This window comes from Leuresthes tenuis, unplaced genomic scaffold (assembly GCF_036924035.1).
Source record: "Leuresthes tenuis unplaced genomic scaffold, fLeuTen1.0.hap1 SCAF_7, whole genome shotgun sequence".
NCBI lineage: Eukaryota > Metazoa > Chordata > Actinopteri > Atheriniformes > Atherinopsidae > Leuresthes > Leuresthes tenuis.
Window position 1 is genome coordinate 30,115,910 of NW_027325361.1, and position 17,152 is coordinate 30,133,061.

Sequence of the window (17,152 nt, forward strand, 5' to 3'; positions counted from 1 at the left end):
GGATCAGGAATCCGAGAATAAGCTTACTTTCATGAGTCCTGCACGATTTCGGATTTTCCTATAAAATGAATTGCTTTGCTCAAACCAAGTTAAAATTGCTTTGTCCTTCATAGTTATCCATGTCTAAAATGTATCAAGCATAAAGTTCCTCATATTACCCTGAATGAGAAAGAAGCATCCCTTTGGTTGAGCAATACGTTCCTTTTGCGGAGTTATGCATGATTTCGGATTTTGCTATAAAATTCATTCCTTCACACCTTTTTTTTTCACCGCATTTTATAGACTATGGTTGGAAATTTCGACCACTCTAATCCGAAGACCTCTCCTCCCGCTTTTGTTAATATATTTAAACTTTAGTTGGACATTCACCCCTTTTTGCAGCTAAACCACCTCCGCTCCCTGTTTTGATCATGTATGGTCTGGCAATACTACATTTTCTTACCCGTTTGTGAGTAATTATGGCTGGATATTCACACCTACTTGCAGCTGAACACAATCTCTCTTGCTTTTAATTATGTTTGGATATTCGAACCTTTTCTTTACTGCTTTTTGCCAACTTTGGTCGGACGTTCACACCTTCTTGCAGCCGAACACCTCCGCATCCGCTTTTGATGGTATATATTCGGGCATTTGAACCTTTTCTTACCAGCTTTTTACAAACGATGGTTGGACTTTCACACCTTCTTGTAGCCGAACAACTCCGCTCCCGCTATTGATTGTGTACAGTCGGGTATTTTAACCTTTTCTTACCCGCTTTTTAGAAACTATGGTCGGACATTCAAACCTTCTTGTAGCCGAAAACCTCTGCTCCCTCTTTTGATTATACATTGTTGGGCATTCGCACCTTATCTTACCCGCTTTTTACAAACTATAGTCAGACATTCACACCTCAGCTCCCTGTTTTGATCATGTATGGTCTGGCAATACTACCTTTTCTTACCCGTTTGTGAGTAATTATGGCTGGACATTCACACCTACTTGCAGTCGAACAGCTCTGCTCCCGCTTTTGATTATGTTTGGTTGGATATTCGAACCTTTTCTTAACTGCTTTTTACAAACCATGGTTGAACTTTCACACCTTCTTGTAGCCGAACAACTCCCCTCCCGCTATTGATTGTGTACAGTCAGGTATTTTAACCTTTTCTTACCCGCTTTTTACCAACTATGGTCGGACATTCACACCGTCTTACAGCGGAACACCTCCGCTCCCGCTTTTGATGGTGTATAGTCAGGCATTTGAACCTTTTCTTACGCGCTTTTTACAAACTATGGTCGGACATTCAAACCTTCTTGTAGCCGAAAACCTCCGCTCCCTCTTTTGATCATACATTGTCGGGCATTCGCACCTTTTCTTACCCATTTTTTACAAACCATGGTCGGAATGTCACACATTCTTGTAGCCAAACACATCCGCTCCCGCTATTGATTGTGTACAGTCGGGTATTTTAACCTTTTCTTACCCGTTTTTTACCAACTATGGTCGGACATTCACACCTTCTTACAGCGGAACACCTCCGCTCCCTCTTTTGATGGTGTATGTTTGGGCATTCGAACCTTTTCTTACCCGCTTTTTACAAACTATGCTCGGACATTCAAACCTTGTAGCCGAACACATCCACTCCTGCTTTTGATGATGTATGGTTGGGCATTCAAACCTACTTGTTGCCCGCTTTTCATTAATTTTGGGTGGACATTCACACCTTGTCACAGCCAAACACCTCCGCTCCCTGTTTTGATCATGTATGGTTGGACATTCGCACCTTTTCTCACCCGCTTTTTGCCAACTATGGTCGGCTGTTCACATACCTGTATGGTGTCTCTCGTATGGTGGCTCTCCACCATACTTGTATGGTGGGATATTCACACCCACTTGCATCCGAAGACCTTTTGTTGATATTTAGTCGGTCATTCGCAGCTTACCCGCTTTTGGCAAACTATGGCCTTCATGCAGCCAAACACCTCTGATCTCGCTTTTGATGATGTAAGGTTGGGCATTCAGACTTTGCTTCACCTGCTTTTCACCAAATATAGTTGGACATTCACACCTTCTTGCAGCCGAACACTTCCGCTCCACCTTTTAGTGTTCTATCACACCTTTTTTTTCCACAGCATTTTATAGATTATGGTTGGAAATTCTCAACCACTCTCATCTGAAGACCTCTCCTCACACCTTCTTGCAGCTGAACCACCTCCGCTCCCTGTTTTGATCATGTATGGTCTGGCAATACTACCTTTTCTTACCCGTTTGTTAGTAATTATGGCTGGACATTCACACCTACTTGCAGCCGAACACCACCTCTCCCGCTTTTGATGATGTATGGACCGGCATTCTTACCTTTTCTAACACATTTTTCAGCAATTATGGTCGGAGATTCACACTTACTCACAGCCGAACAACTCCGCTCCCGCATTTGATGGTGTATAGTCGGGCATTCTCACCCTTTCTCATCAGCTTTTTGCAAATTATGATTTGACATTCACACCTACTTGCAGTCGAACAGCTCTGCTCCCGCTTTTGATTATGTTTTGGTTGGATATTCGAACCTTTTCTTAACTGCTTTTTACAAACTTTGGTCGGACGTTCACACCTTCTTGCAGCCGAACCCATCCACTTCTGCTTTTGATGATGTATGGTTGGGCATTTTCACATTTTCTTACCCATTTTTCAGTAATTATGGGTGGACATTCACACCTTCTTGCAGCTGAACAACTCCTCTCCCGCTTATGATCATGTGCGGTTTGATATTCGAAAATTTTCTTTCATGTTTTAAAGCAATTATTGATGGACATTCAAATCTTCTTGTAGCCGAACACATCCACTCCTGCTTTTGATGATGTATGGTTTGGCATTCGCACCCTTTTTTTACTCATTTTTCAGGAATTTTGGGTGGACATTCAGACCTTCTTGCAGCCGAAAACCTCCGCTCCCTCTTTTGATCATACATTGTCGGGCATTCGCACCTTATCTTACCCGCTTTTTACAAACTATAGTCAGACATTCACACCTTGCAGCTGAACCACCTCCGCTCCCTGTTTTGATCATGTATGGTCTGGCAATACTACCTTTTCTTACCCGTTTGTGAGTAATTAATCCCAAAATATTGAGCATAAAATAAGTCTTTATGCTGATGATGTATTACTTTTCCTTCAGAATTCACAGACGTCTCTCAGTCACACGATCACACTCATAAATAAATTCTCAGCACTTTCTGACTACTCTATCAACTGGTCTAAGACCACAGTTCTGCCCATTAACTGTAGGGTCCTTAATATACCTGCGATCACTTTACAGTCAGGAAATATTAGATATTTAGGCATAAACATTTCCTCCAGGCTCTCAGAGCTAACAAAGCTAAATTATGTGCAATTATTAAAGACAGTAGAGGACGATCTCTCGTTGGAAGTCCTTACCTATATCACTTATGGGGAGAGTTACATCCATTAAAATGATGATTCTACCAAAAGTTAACTATTTGTTCTCAATGATCCCCATAAAACCATCTGCTACTTGGTTTAAGTCACTAGATTCATGCATCTCCAAATTTCTGTGGAAAAACAAACCACCACGTATTAGTTTAAAAACCCTACAGAAGACCAAGGACAGTGTTGGATTAGATTTACCTCATTTTCAGCACTATTCCTTAGACAATAGGTTACAATATATATCAAAATGGTTTAAACCTTGTTGTTGTCACAGTTCCCAGAGACGTTGTAATCGTTGAGGATTCTATATTCACCCCCTCATTAGAGGCACGTAATGCAGATTGATGACACTGAATCTTCTTCTCTGTTCATTGCTGGCATCATTCCCAGCATCGTAAGTGTTCGTGGCATTGTTAGCCTCTTCTTCTGGATCTTGATATCGAGAACCCTTTTGTATTTCTGGTTTGTCAGTCCTCTGTCTTCGTTCACCGGAGTCTTTGTCTTTTTGTCCTTGAGTTTGGTGATTTTTTCTTTTTTTGATGCCTTGACACAATGTGACAGGTGATACCACGTGGGAGATCCTGTAACTTGGACTGCTGTCCCTGTGCTGCGAAATGGCTGTGCTGCTCAAATGGTCTCTCCTTCATCATGGTTACATGCTGCCATTCCGACATCTCGCCATTCCGACATGGGTCTCCAATTGTCGGAATGGCGACACTTAATTTTTTATCAAACGTCCCACCATTCCGACACTTTTTTCCTCCTATGGTCGGAATGGCGGTATGTTTTTTGTTTTTTTTAACATACCGCCATTCCGACAGTTCCTTTTAATAGCCTATTTTTTACCCAAAACATTTTGCACTAATGATATGCCGGCGCAAATACGCCCTAAAGTTTGGCGCACAAGCTTTGCACATGCAGAGGCCACAGCCTCGCAAACAAACTTGAATAATCTATTATCAAAATCCCCTGAATTTCAAATATAAAAATACAGATATTAATGTAACTCTGGCGAGACTGAAACTGATTAAGCAGAAATACAGTGTCAGTGAGCTGTCACAGCAGCCAGCTGGAGCGGAGCTCTCCACAGAGCCCATGCGTCTTTTGCACGCTGTCATCATATGCAAAAGTAATAATTGCAATTACAGATATAACGGCTACTGCACAGGACACAGTTGCGAGCACTCTGCCTTGCCTTGCCAATAGGAGAAGAGAGAAATGACAGCATAGAACGTATAAAACACAACAAAATTCAGTAAAAACGTTTATTCATGTTATTCACGTGATTTATGAGTACTCACTCCAATTTTGGGAAGCGCGGATGGGCTTTGCGCATTTGGCACAAACACACAGCCGCAACGGTTGTAGCTTTATACAGCCTGTTGATATCTTAAGGACCTAACTGGTCACACCTGGGAGTAAATGTCATGTAGAGATTGTTTTTACATGACATTACAGCTGAACATATAGCTTTCATCCACAAACCAACGTGGGAGAGCCCGAAGACGCATGTGCCAGACGCACATAGGCATGCATAAAACCAATTTTGACCACTTCATACTGTTTATTTGCTTTCTTTAAGTTAACTTTCGTTTCTTTTGGATTCTTGTGCGTGTTATGGAGCCGTTTTGGTCCATGTTTGTAAGCCTTTTTTTCCTGGATTAAATTTTCGGAAGTTGAAACAAGTGGCATTGGAGTGTGTGATTGAAAACCACCGCGGACTGCTTCTCCTCCTCCAGTTGCCGAGACTTTGTGTTTTTAATAACGCTTGTCTATAAACATGTGTTAAACATATAAATTGCATGAACAGAAAGAAGGGACTCACCTGTTGAGTAACACACATTTCCTTATACGGAAAGCCTTGTCGGAATGGTGGGACATTTGAACGTCAGAATAGCGGGATGTCGCAATGGTGGGATGTCGGAATGGTGGGACGTTTGCATGTCGGAATCGTGGTATGTCGGAATGGTGGTATGTCGGAATGGTGGGATGTCGGAATAGCGGGATGTCGGAATGGCGGGATTTCGGAATGGGTGTTGCCACCCCCTTCATCATATACACAGTTATTTATACATCACCTTCCACCATGAAGCGTTGTCCCTTTTTGTTTCTCTCTTTGTTCTTAAAATGCTGTTATGCATGTCTAAACCAATCCATTAAATTAGATCATTTTGGCAGTAAAGCGATCTACAATGTGCTTGGTCGCAAAGCTGCTCATCTGTGGTAAACAGCTCTTCAGAAAGGCATTCTTCAATTGATTTCACTAATTCTATGTAATAATTTTGTGATTTCCTACAAAACTACACTTCTTCTCCCATCTGTCTGAGTATTTAATATTGTCTGGGTCCCGTTAAAACATGTATTTTTCCCATCTAATTCCTTGTTTGCTTTAAAACAAGTATTCCCCATTTTCTATCCCTTCAGTAGCCAACCAGTTTGTATGGAGTACACTGGAGCAACTTGACTGATCAGTAAAACACTGCTTTTGTTGTCACCGCAAGGCTTCCCCCGTCGGTTGTTTCACTGAGACACTACTGAGTAACTATAACTCAACACAGTTTATACACATAACATTCCTATACATACTAACAAACAAACAAACAATTATTTATCGCAATTTTCTCATCTCTGTTTGAACGTACACCCAGGTAAATATTCCTGTAGTCTTCTCATACCGACTATGGACCCATTCATTGTTTAACTTCACTGTTTTGCAAATCCTAATTGAATATTACACATTGACATTGAACTTTACTTGATAAGCAGGTCTTCATTGCATTCAGCAGCCTATATGTGAGCATCTATGTGTAAGCTGTTCTTCTTTGCATTTATCAGCAGCAAGCAATTCTTCATTGCACATGCATATGAAAATAGTAAAACAATTCCAATGCGTTAGCGAAACCTTCTATATCAGGAGTGTCCATCATGATGCTGGGAATAGAACCTCTTTTCTAGAATAGTTCAACCTTCATTACTCAACTGATCATAACTCCGCAATGAGCACATTTCAAAGTATCATTCCTCTACATGTATTCAAAAATCTATGTGTAAATGTTTAATATTTCTTATATTTGTTGATGTCATTCTGTGTGCATGTGGCCTAAACCCAATCTCTGTGTGGCAATTTTAATTTAAACAAGTTGAACTCTGCCTCTGATCATTTAAAAAAGGTGTGTACCAATATCAACCTTTCTCAGGTAATTACTGATCCTACAAAACCAAAGAGATCCTTCAAGGTTGTCCCTGATTGGCTCAATCTTAACAAATCAAAGGTAGAAAATCCGCAGTATCTGAACTTGGTGTTAGTTATCACTGCTCAATAGCCTGTATCAGAATTGCAAAAATGAAAACATTAGGTCCACGCTTGGTATCCAGATCCTGAAACATCTCCATGAGCAGGCTTTTTTTTAACTGATCTGTTGAATAGTTATATGACACTGTTAAAATCCCAGATGAAGATCTAGCACTTGACCATTTTTGTAAATCTTCTAATTCCATAGTTGATAAACACGCCCCTTTTAAAAAGTATAGAACTTAGAACAGGTCTATCCCTGGCTTTCGGCAGAACTGTCTTCTTTACTTTTTTTTCCCCTTGTCCTGTTCAGCATTATGTCAGAAGAATTGTAGTCTGAATACCTTTGATGCCAAACAGATTTGTTTTGCCAAGGGAAGTTTTATAAATGTAAAGCTCCCCTTGATGCCCATTTATTTATTTCTGTTTACAATATATGACATGAACTGAACTGAACCGGACCAGGGGACAAGGAAAGAAGAAGAGGAAAGAAGAGGAAACAGAACAAAAATAGAAACAAAAACCAGACAACCAGCTGCTACACCTGTAAAAAACAAAACAGACAACAATCCATGGCCTATGAGGGGAATCCAGCCTTAGCGCCACCAGGAGCACCTGAAAGCAGACAAGCAGAGAAAAAACAAACACACAAACAAACAAAAACAAGCACAAGAAGCGGCAATCGCATACAACACAGCTGTGGATATAGATGACCTGAGACGACATGATAATACATCAACTGCTTAGTGACCATGCTACTGGACTAATGAATGTGTGTGTGTGTGTGTGAGAACATGCAACACCCATGGCACAGGACCTACATGATAACCGTGCTTAGTTATGTGCTTAGTTATTTGTCCTGTATAGTGTGTTCTATAAGCATACAGGGCCACAATCCAAAGCCCCCCCCCCAAGCAATCAGAAGCAGGCAGAGAGGGCCACAAGACCCAGGCCACCAGCAGCCCCCACAGAGCACAGAACCAAGGCAGCCCACCGCAGGGGCAACCACGCATCCACCCAGAAGACTGCAGAGGAAGCCCCCGGAAAGAGCCCCCATAAGCATAGGGCAGAGGCACTCCGGGAACCAGGGGTAACAGCCCACCGACCCCGCCAGGCCCCAGCCGCCCAGACATGGGCCGTGCACTGGACCTGGGCCCCAGGAGCCCGAGCGCCCCCAAACCCCCCGGCAGAGGCCCCACCCAATACCCAGGAGGGCCAAGCGCCCCAGACAGCCACAAAGTGGGTCAGCGCCTGCCCCAGCGCCCCTGGCCAAGTGCCCTGGGAGTCAAGACGTGCCCACAGGTGGGTGAAGTCGCGAGCAGTGGGGAGAGGCAACGCTGATGCCCCATCGGGAGAAACACAGGCAGGCCAGGCGACAGCAAGTCCCAGATCCAGGCCCAATCATTACCACACACACTTTCACGTCCCATACATCCACACATCCACACATCCTACCTCCCTCGACTCTGCTGGGGTGTAGTGCAGCGGGCACACCAGGAGGCCAGCAACCCCCCAGCCACCACAGACCCCGAACCAGAAGAACAATTAATTAATCCTCCTGGCCCCTCCTGCCCCGAGCAGACACCAGGAAGCAGGGGTGTGCGAAGAAGACCCCTCCCCTCACCCTTCTGGCTCTTCAATATTTTCTAATAGTGAGCAATTAAAATTGAGGGGCAGCCAAACTTGTAGAACTGGGAGCGCGGCACTCTGGGCAGCCTACATACCCAAAGAGCCCCGCCCACCAGATGCCACTCAGTGTAACCACCCCCCAAGACCTAATGTGTGTGTGAGTGTGTTTGATAAGTAGTAATGTCTAAGGTGTAATTAAAACAGGGGCAGGGAACTGCAGAGTGCAACCAAAGGGGACCACCTACGTGGCCCCATCCACTACATCACGTCATCTATCTTAGACAATAATTTATATATTTTTGATAGTAGTTTTGGGGTACAGATGCTTAGAAATTCTGCTACCCTAGTCGGGGGTTGTAAGTTGTAAGTGGTGGTCCACCACCACTATGTGATAAAACTAATCAGAGGGGACCAGAGAGAATGAAATTCAGCCAATTGATGTTTTGAGGAGGCAGACATTGTTTCCATGCTAATATAATCTAAAAGAAAATTTCTAAACTGGTTAATACACAGATTGTTCTTCGCTTTCCAGTTCATGAGAATAGTTTTCTTTGCGATACATAACACTGTGACAACCATGTGTGCTGAGTTAATTTCCATGTTGATGTTGTCTAAGTCACCCAGTATGCACAGTGTGGGGCATGCAGGGATGCTACACTTTAGCCATGTTGATAGGTCCTCACAGACTTCAAGCCAGAACTTCTGGACAGGCGCAGAAAACCACAAAGCGTGTGCATAATCATCAGGTGTGTTATCTGTGGAATGTGAGCAGATGTTTGAGTGTGTTAGACCCATCCTGAACATCCTTTGTCCTGTATAGTGTGTTCTATGAAGGATTTTGTATTGTATGAGCTGTAAATTAGGATTTCGAGTCTTTATGAAGGTGTTCAAACATATTTGTGGTTAGAAGCTATGACCAGAACTGATGGATAAATCTGCCTCCCATTTTGAGGATGGAAGAGACATTGTGTCATCTATCTTAGACAATAATTTATATATTTTTGATAGTAGTTTTGGGGTACAGCTGCTTAGAAATTCTGCTACCCTAGTCGGGGGTTGTAAGTCTGGTTGGTGGAGGATATATTCATCCATCCATCCATCATCTGCCGCTTATCCGGGGGTCGGGTCGCGGGGGCAGCAGCTTGAGCGGAGAAACCCAGACGTCTCTGTCCCCGGCCACTTCCTCCAGCTCTTCCGGGGGGACCCCGAGGCGTTCCCAGGCCAGCCGAGAGACATAATCTCTCCAACGTGTCCTGGGTCTCCCCCGGGGTCTCCTCCCAGTGGGACGTGCCCGGAACACCTCCCCAGGGAGGCGCCCAGGGGGCATCCTAACCAGATGCCCGAGCCACCTCATCTGACTCCTCTCAATGCGGAGGAGCAGCGGTTCTACTCCGAGCCCCTCCCGGATGACTGAGCTTCTCACCCTATCTCTAAGGGAGAGCCCAGACACCCTGCGGAGGAAACCCATTTCGGCCGCTTGTATTCGCGATCTTGTTCTTTCGGTCACTACCCACAACTCGTGACCATAGGTGAGGATGGGAACGTAGATTGACCAGTAAGTAGAGATCTCTAAGGGAGATCTCTTCACGACGGGTCGGTGCAGAGCCTGCAACACTGCAGGCGCCGCACCGATCCGCCCGTCAATCTCCCGCTCCATTCGTCCGTCACTCGTGAACAAGACCCCGAGATACTTGAACTCCTCCTCTTGGGGAAGGATCTCATTCCCGACCCGGAGAGAGCATTCCACCCTTTTCCGGCTGAGAACCATAGTCTCGGATTTGGAGGTGCTGATTCTCATCCCAGCCGCTTCACACTCGGCTGTGAATCACTCCAGTGAGAGCTGAAGGTCACGGCCTGACGACGCTAACAGAACCACATCATCTGCAAAAAGCAGAGACCCGATTCTGAGGTCGCCAAATGGGACACCCTCAACGCCCTGGCTCCGCCTAGAAATTCTGTCCTTAAAAGTTAGGAACAGAATCGGTGACAAAGGGCAGCCCTGACGGAGTCCAACTCTCACCGGAAACGTATCCGACTTACTGCCGGCAATGCGGACCAAACTCTGGCACCGGTCATACAGAGACCGAACGGCCCCTATCAAGGGGTCCGGCACTCCATATTCCCGGAGCACCCCCCACAGGACTCCACGAGGGACACGGTCGAACGCTTTCTCCAAGTCCACAAAACACATGTAGACTGGTTGGGCGAACTCCCATGCACCCTCCAGGATCCTGCCGAGGGTATAGAGCTGGTCCACTGTTCCACGGCCAGGACGAAAGCCACACTGCATCTCCTGAATCCGAGGCTCGATTATCCGACGGATCCTCCTCTCCAATACCCCCGAATAGACCTTACCAGGGAGGCTGAGGAGTGTGATACCCCTATAGTTGGAACACACCCTCCGGTCCCCCTTTTTAAAGAGGGGGACCACCACCCCAATCCTCCAGTCCAGAGGCACTGTCCCCGATGTCCACGCGATACTGCAGAGGTGTGTCAGCCAAGACACCCCTACAACATCCAGAGCCTTGAGAAACTCAGGACGGACCTCATCCACCCCCGGGGCCTTGCCACCGAGGAGCTTTTTAACCACCTCGGCAACCTCAGCCCCAGAAATGGGAGGCCCCGTCTCCGAGCTCTCCGACTCTGCCTCTTCCGAGCACGTGTTGGTAGGATTGAGGAGTTCCTCGAAGTACTCCCCCCACCGACTCACAACATCCCGAGTTGAGGTCAGCAAAGCCCCGTCCCCACTGTAAACAGTGTTGACTGTGAGCCGCTTCCCCCCCCTGAGACGCCGGATGGTGGACCAGAATCTTTTCGAGGCCGTCCGGAAATCGTTCTCCATGGTCTCACCGAACTCCTCCCAGGCCCGAGTTTTTGCCTCAGCAACCGCCGAAGCCGCAGCCCGTCTGGCCCGTCTGGCCCGTCGGTACCTATCAGCTTCTTCCAGGGTCCCACTGGCCAAAAAGGCCGGATAGGACTCCTTCTTCAGCTTTACGGCTTCCCTCACCACTGGTGTCCACCAGCAGGTTCGAGGGTTGCCGCCACGACAGGCACCGACCACCTTACGGCCACAACTCCGACCAGCTGCCTCGGCAATGGAGTCACGGAACATGGCCCATTCAATGTCCCCCACCTCAAATATGGTTGAAGCTCTGCCGGAGGTGGGAGTTAAAGCTCCTTCTGACGGGGGATTCTGACAAACGCTCCCAGCAGACCCTCACAATACGTTTGGGCCTGCCAGGTCTGATCGGCATCCTCCCCCACCAGCGGAGCCAACTCACCACCAGGTGGTGATCAGTTGACAGCTCCGCCCCTCTCTTCACCCGAGTGTCCAGGACATACGGCCGCAAGTCCGATGATACAACCACAAAGTCGATCATCGAACTGCGGCCAAGGGTGTCCTGGTGCCAAGTGCACATATGGACACCCTTATGCCTGAACATGGTGTTCGTTATGGACAGTCTATGACTGGCACAGAAGTCCAACAACATAACACCACTCTGATTCAGATCGGGGGGGCCGTTCCTCCCAATCACACCCCTCCAGGTCTCACTCTCATTGCCCACGTGAGCATTGAAGTCCCCCAGCAGAATGAGGGAGTCTCCGGTAGGAGCATTCTCCAGTGCCTCCCCCAGAGACTCCAAAAAGGGTAGGTACTCTGAACTGCTGTTTGGCGCATAGGCACAAACAACAGTCAGGACTCGTCCCCCCACCCAAGGCGGAGGGAGGCTACCCTCTCGTTCACTGGGGTAAACCCCAATGTACTGGCACACAGCCGGGGGGCAATAAGTATGCCCACACATGCTCTGCGCCTCTCACCACGGGCAACTCCAGAGTGGAAGAGAGTCCAACCCCTCTCAAGAGTACTGGTTCCAGATCCCAAGCCGTGCGTAGAGATGAGTCCGACTATATCTAACGGTCTGATGAAGTTTCAACAATAAACAACAAACTTTGTATTATGAGAAAGAACCAGACTCATTCTTCAGGAATCCGAAAATAAGCTCTATTTTACAAGTTATGCACGAATTCGGATTCTCCTATAAAACGAATTCCTTAACTCAAACCAAGTTAAGACTGCTTTGTCCTTCATATTTATTCATGTCTAATCAAGTTTCAATGATAAACAACGTTGTACTTTGTAGAATGAGAAAGAACTTCTTTAGCAATAAGCATCTCTCGACAAATGACGAAATACAGATTTTGCTATAAAATTAATTGCTATCAGCCTGACTTAAAACTGTTTGTCTTCCTTATTTATCCACTTCAAATCAAGTTTCAACAATTAAAAAAATTTTGTAGTTTGAGAAAGAACAACTTAATCTTGAGCAATCAGTATAAAAAGAGGGTAAGCAAAGGTGCGAATGTCAAACCATACATGATCAAAACAGGGAGCGGAGGTGTTTGGCTGAGACAAGGTGTGAATGTCCACCCATAATTAATGAAAAGCGGGCAACAAGTAGGTTCGAATGCCCAACCATACATCATCAAAAGCAGGAGTGGATATGTTCGGCTACAAGAAGGTTTGAACGTCTGACCATAGTTTGTAAAAAGCGGGTAAGAAAATGTTCGAATGCCCGAACATACACCATCAAAGGAGGGAGCGGAGGTGTTCCGCTGTAAGAAGGTGTTAATGTCCGACCATAGTTGGTAAAAAACGGGTAAGAAAAGGTTAAAATACCCGACTGTACACAATCAGTAGCGGGTGCGGAGTTGTTCGGCTACTATAAGGTGTGAAAGTCCGACCATGGTTTGTAAAAAGCGGGTAAGAAAAGGTGCTAATGCCCGAAAATGTATGATCAAAAGAGGGAGCGGAGGTGTTCGGCTGCAAGAAGGTGTGAATGTACACCCATAATTACTGAAAAATGGGTAAGAAAAGGTGCGAATGCCCAACTATACATAATCAAAAGCAGGAGTGTATGTGTTCGGCTCCAAGAAGGGTTGAATGTCTGACCATAGTTTGTAAAAAGCAGGTAAGAAAAGGTTTGACTGCCCGAACATACACCATCAAAAGAGGGAGCGGAGGTGTTCCGCTGTGAAAAGGTGTGAATGTCCGACCATAGTTGGTAAAAAGCGGGTAAGAAAAGGTTAAAATACCCGACTGTACACAATCAATAGCAGGAGTGGATGTGTTGGGCTACAAGAAGGTTTGAAAGTCCGACCATGGTTTGTAAAAAACGGGTAAGAAAAGGTGCGAATGCCCGACAATGTATGATCAAAAGAGGGAGCGGAGGTTTTTGGCTACAAGAAGGTTTGAATGTCCGACCATAGTTTGTAAAAAGCAGGTAAGAAAAGGTTCAAATGCCTGACAATACACCATCAAAAGCGGGAGCGGAGGTGTTCCGCTGTAAGACGGTGTGAATGTCCGACCATAGTTGGTAAAAAGCGGGTAAGTAAAGGTTAAAATACCCGACTGTCCACAATCAATAACGGGAGCGGAGTTGTTCGGCTACAAGAAGGTGTGAAAGTCCAACCATGGTTTGTAAAAAGCTGCTAAGAAAAGGTTCTAATGCCCGAATATATACCATCAAAAGCGGAAGCGGAGGTGTTGGGCTGCAAGAAGGTGTGAACGTCCGACCAAAGTTTGTAAAAAGCAGTTAAGAAAAGGTTCGAATATCCAACCAAACATAATCAAAAGCGGGAGAAGAGCTGTTCAACTGCAAGTAGGTGTGAATGTCAGATCATTACTCACAAACGGGTAAGAAAAGGTAGTATTGCCAGACCATACATGATCAAAACAGGGAGCGGAGGTGGTTCAGCTGCAAGGTGTGAATGTCTGACTATAGTTTGTAAAAAGCGGGTAAGATAAGGTGCGAATGCCCGACAATGTATGATCAAAAGAGGGAGCAGAGGTTTTCGGCTGCAAGAAGGTCTGAATGTCCACCCAAAATTCCTGAAAAATGGGTAAAAAAAGGGTGCGAATGCCAAACCATGCATCATCGAAAGCAGGAGTGGATGTGTTCGGCTACAAGAAGATTTGAATGTCCATCAATAATTGCTTTAAAACATGAAAGAAAATTTTCGAATATCAAACCGCACATGATCATAAGCGGGAGAGGAGTTGTTCAGCTGCAAGAAGGTGTGAATGTCCACCCATAATTACTGAAAAATGGGTAAGAATCTGTGTGAATCTCTGAGCATAGTTTGTAAAAAGGGGGTAAAAATAGGTTCGAATGCCCGAACATACACTATCAAAACAGGGAGCTGAGTTGGCTCAGCTGCAAGGTGTGAATGTTTGACTATAGTTTGTAAATAAGGTGCGAATGCCCAACAATGTATAATCAAAAGAGGGAGCGGAGGTTTTCGGCTACAAGAAGGTTTGAATGTCCGACCATAGTTTGTAAAAAGCGGGTAAGAAAAGGTTCAAGCGCCTGACTATACACCATCAAAAGCGGGAGCAGAGGTGTTCCGCTGTAAGACGGTGTGAATGTCCGACCATATTTGGTAAAAAGCGGGTAAGAAAAGGTTAAAATACCAGACTGTACACAATCAATAGCGGGAGAGGAGGTGTTCGGCTGCAAGAAGGTGTGAATGTCCACCCATATTTACTGAAAAATGGGTAAGAAAAGGTGAAAATGCCCAACCATACATCATCAAAAGCAGGAGTGGATGTGTTCGGCTACAAGAAGGTTTGAATGTCCGACCATAGTTTGTAAAAAGCGGGTAAGAAAAGGTTCGAATGCCCAAACATACACCATCAAAAGAGGGAGCGGAGGTGTTCCGCTGTAAAAAGGTGTAAATGTCCGACCATAGTTGGTAAAAAGCGGCTAAGAAAAGGTTAAAATACCCGACTGTACACAATCAATGGCGGGAGCGGAGTTGTTTGGCTACAAGAAGGTGTGAAAGTCCGACCACGGTTTGTAAAAAGCGGGTAAGAAAAGGTTCGAATGCCCGAATATGTACCATCAAAAGTGGAAGTGGATGTGTTCGGCTGCAAGAAGGTGTGAACGTCCGACCAAAGTTTGTAAAAAGCAGTTAAGAAAAGGTTCGAATATCCAACCAAACATAATCAAAAGCGGGAGCAGAGCTGTTCGACTGCAAGTAGGTGTGAATGTCAGATCATAATTTGCAAAAAGCTGATGAGAAAGGGTGAGAATGCCCGGCTATACACCATCAAATGCGGGAGCGGAAGTGTTCGGCTGTGAGTAGGTGTGAATGTCCAACCATAATTAATGAAAAATGTGTTAGAAGAGACTAGAATGCCGGACAAGACATCATCAAATGCGGGAGCGGAGTTGTTCGGCTGTGAGTAGGAGTGAATCTCCGAGCATAGTTTGTAAAAAGGGGGTAAGAATAGGTTCGAATGCCCGAACATACACTATCAAAACAGGGAGCTGAGGTGGCTCAGCTGCAAGGTGTGAATGTTTGACTATAGTTTGTAAATAAGGTGCGAATGCCCAACAATGTATAATCAAAAGAGGGAGCGGAGGTTTTCGGCTACAAGAAGGTTTGAATGTCCGACCATAGTTTGTAAAAAGCGGGTAAGAAAAGGTTCAAGCGCCTGACTATACACCATCAAAAGCGGGAGCAGAGGTGTTCCGCTGTAAGACGGTGTGAATGTCCGACCATAGTTGGTAAAAAGCGGGTAAGAAAAGGTTAAAATACCCGACTGTACACAATCAATAGGGGGAGCGGAGTTGTTCGGCTACAAGAAGATGTGAAAGTCCAACCATGGTTTGTAAAAAGCTGGTAAGAAAAGGTTCGAATGCCCGAATATATACCATCAAAAGCGGAAGCGGAGGTGTTCGGCTGCAAGAAGGTGTGAAAGTTCAACCAAAGTTTGTAAAAAGCAGTTAAGAAAAGGTTCGAATATCCAAACATAATTAAAAGCGAGAGAGATTGTGTTCAGCTGCAAGTAGGTGTGAATATCCAGCCATAATTACTCACAAACGGGTAAGAAAATGTAGTATTGCCAGACCATACATGATCAAAACAGGGAGCGGAGGTGGTTTAGCTTCAAAAAGGGGTGAATGTCCAACTAAAGTTCAAATATATTAACAAAAGCGGGAGGAGAGGTCTTCGGATTAGAGTGGTTGAAATTTCCAACCATAATCTATAAAATGCGGTGAAAAAAAAAGGTGTGAAGGAATGAATTTTATAGCAAAATCCGAAATCATGCATAACTCCGCAAAAGGAACGTATTGCTCAACCAAAGGGATGCTTCTTTCTCATTCAGGGTAATATGAGGAACTTTATGCTTGATACATTTTAGACATGGATAACTATGAAGGACAAAGCAATTTTAACTTGGTTTGAGCAAAGCAATTCATTTTATAGGAAAATCCGAAATCGTGCAGGACTCATGAAAGTAAGCTTATTCTCGGATTCCTGATCATCCAGTGTTGCTCTTTCCTATACTGCAAAATACAGCCTTGTTCTTTGTTGAAATCGATATAGACATTGATAAATATGAAGGACAAAGCAGTTTCCACTTTGTTTGAGTGAAGGAATTAATTTTATAGCAAAATCCCAAATCAAGCAGAACGTATGAAAATAAGCTTGTTTTCGGATTCCTGATCCTTCAGTGTTGCTATTTCTTCTACTGCAAAATACAATGTTGTTCTTTGTTGAAGTCAATCTAGACATTGATAAATATGAAGGACAAAGCAGTTTTAACATAGTTTGAGTAAAGGAATTCATTTTATACATAAAATCCCAAATCATGCAGAACGTATGAAAATAAGCTTATTCTCGGATTCCTGTTCCTTCAAGTGTTGCTTTTTCTTCTACTGCAAAATACAATGTTGTTCTTTGTTGAAGTCGATCTAGACATTGATAAATATGAAGGACAAAGCAGTTTTCACTTGGTTT